At 43.0% G+C, this 2,500-nt stretch overlaps 1 protein-coding gene across 2 annotated transcripts in view; it reads right to left on the bottom strand.

Moving 5' to 3' along the window:
• The window catches only part of LOC143277872 (NAD(P)H-hydrate epimerase-like), a 202,011-nt gene that overhangs the window by 170,595 nt on the left and 28,916 nt on the right, over positions 1-2,500 (bottom strand). Inside the window, exon 1 of one of the 2 annotated variants that reach the window (XM_076582812.1) lies at positions 395-554. The exons of the other annotated variant lie outside the window; for it this stretch is intronic. The gene's annotated coding sequence lies outside the window, so the exon portion shown is untranslated. Of the gene's footprint in view, positions 1-394; positions 555-2,500 lie in introns of those variants that run through there. 2 annotated transcript variants of the gene reach the window in all.

Raw genomic sequence — 2,500 nt, 5'->3', positions numbered from 1 at the left:
CAGCACATCACTCGTTAACGTGACTGACTGTGCGTTATTGATATTTCCAATGCTGACAACAGCGAAACTTCTGGAAAACCATGACAAGAAAAATTGGAGTACCTATATTTTTGTGTGGCCTTTCAATGCCATGTTGATAGCGCAACCAAGTGCGTGTTGTCCCCATTCCATTTTGTTGCGAAGAAGGCAGGGGAGAGGTGGGGGTTGGGGGACTGAGTGGGGAGTGTAAGAGAGGGTTATAACAAAGGGAACGTGCTCTGCACAATCACCTTTCCTTTTCTGGATGCAAAAGGATGCAATGTCACTGGAAGGGGTGGGGATGAGAACGGGGCACACCTGGGTATTGAAAATCTCTCTCTCTCTCTCTCTCTCTCTCTCTCAGTTTATCGCATACCTCACAAACGAGAAAGGCCGAGTCAAAGTTTCCGTTCTCGGAATCACTGGGTTGACGCCTCACAAAGCCGGGAGTGTGAGTTTGCTTTTTTTTTCCCGGTCGTATAACCACTACCAGCAGTGGCAGTAAGGCGTTATAATCAGCATGCTGCCAACCACAGCCACAAGGCATTTCCTGTCACAGTATAGGCCATTTAGAGTTTCTATTGTTGAGAACATCTCTACTGACTTTAATTAAGACAATCAGAATGATAAGGTATTTGGGATGTTAATGTTGACGTTATGATCACATGGAAAACAAGAAAGACAAGGCCTTCAAGACTCACTTGCGATACATGCTTAAAGGAAAAAAAACAACAAAAAACTTATGAAAATAAAAAAAATAGTTTGTTGAAATGTGTTCTCTATTCGTTACAATAAAATACAGCTTCGCGAAAGAAGAAAAAAAATGCTTCAATACAGATTCGAACCTCGGATGTTCGGGTCCAGAATCAGTGGTTTTGCCTACTGCACTAACGCGGGTTCAATGTTGACGTTCAAAAATCATTATTTGAGCATGCTCTTTTAGCGGAATAAATCGACAGCGGCAGTCGGAACAGTCCAATCGAAGTCATAACGCGGTTTAAATCATGGTTTTTTTTGGTATATCTCGGGCATTTAGAAATGTTCTTTCAAGTCTGAGGTAAAGGAGACGTTCATTTCGCCTCAAAAACACTGCAATAGATGTCCGTTTGTATAGATCTGCAGAGATCCGTGATCGACAAGCTTTGTCTTTCCACTCAGAGAAACTACCGACACCTTCCATTCAATTTCTTTTTTTCTATTCATTCTAGTTCATTCAGTATCCACTTTAAATAATTCATATGCAGTAAGCACGACGATGATTATTTAAGAAATTCTTTTCATTCGGCGGTAAAGGAGACGTTGCCATCGCGTCAGTTTTGTCAAGATCTGCACACTGACCAGTGCCGCGTAGACGAAGCAGTGAAACGGTCGATTCAAATTTTCTTTTCTGTTCATTCTAGTTAATTCACTGTCCACTTTAGATTATTCATATGCAGAAAACACGTCAATAATGTAGTTAGTGTCACTGTGTGTGTTCTGTCCAGAATGTGTATTTCTTTGCTTTTAATTGTGAACAAGGAAAACGAGGTCATGGGATACTGTCACCAGACAATCGGGAAGCTGCAGGAGGGTAACAGCGGTTTTCGGAATCCGGACAGAACATATACGAAATAAACTGATAATAATTCGGAAATACGGCGAAATTCGGGAGACTTACAACCTATTATTGGTATGACTGTGAAGATTTTTTTCCTACTATGTTTAAGCCATATTTAAGACAAAGTATTTCCAGTGAAAATGGCAATGTTAAAGTTTACCACACACACACACGCACACACACACACAACCGAACATAGACTCACTTTGTTTACGCAAGTGAGTCAATTATGTATGGGGTGCTGACTAGAATATCTCCACTGACGTCCTCGAGAGGTAATTTTATAGTGATGGGGCAAATACTAAGCTATGGTTCTTCCACACGTATGCTGCGACAAACACCGGTACGACGCCTTCGTACCCCTCTGAGTTGTGCAGCATACAAATGCACATTCTTGCCTTTTTGAAGACTGCATTGACCAAAGTCTGATGGTATGGTGCATGCCGTGTGCTGTTGGTACTGCACGGTGCTGGGGCAGTGTCTTGGGGTTGGTGTCTCTCCTCAGACAGACCCATGTCTTTATCTTCTGACAGACCCATGTCTTTATCTTCTGACAGACCCATGTCTTTGTTCTGTGGCAGACCAATGTCTTTGTTCTGTGGCAGACTCATGTCTGTTCTGTGACAGACCCATGTCTTTGTCTTCTGACAGACCCATGTCTTTGTTCTGTGGCAGACCCATGTCCTTGTCTTCTGGCAGACCCATGTCTTTGTTCTGTGGCAGACCCATGTCTTTGTCTTCTGGCAGACCCATGTCTTTGTTCTGTGGCAGACCCATGTCCTTGTTCTGTGGCAGACCCATGTCTTTGTCTTCTGGCAGACCCATGTCTTTGTTCTGTGGCAGACCCATGTCTTTGTCTTCTGGCAGACCCATGTCTTTGTTCTG

The sequence above is a fragment of the Babylonia areolata genome, chromosome 35 (assembly GCF_041734735.1).
Source record: "Babylonia areolata isolate BAREFJ2019XMU chromosome 35, ASM4173473v1, whole genome shotgun sequence".
In the NCBI taxonomy this organism is placed as follows: domain Eukaryota; kingdom Metazoa; phylum Mollusca; class Gastropoda; order Neogastropoda; family Buccinidae; genus Babylonia; species Babylonia areolata.
This window is presented reverse-complemented; position numbering and strand designations above follow the sequence as displayed.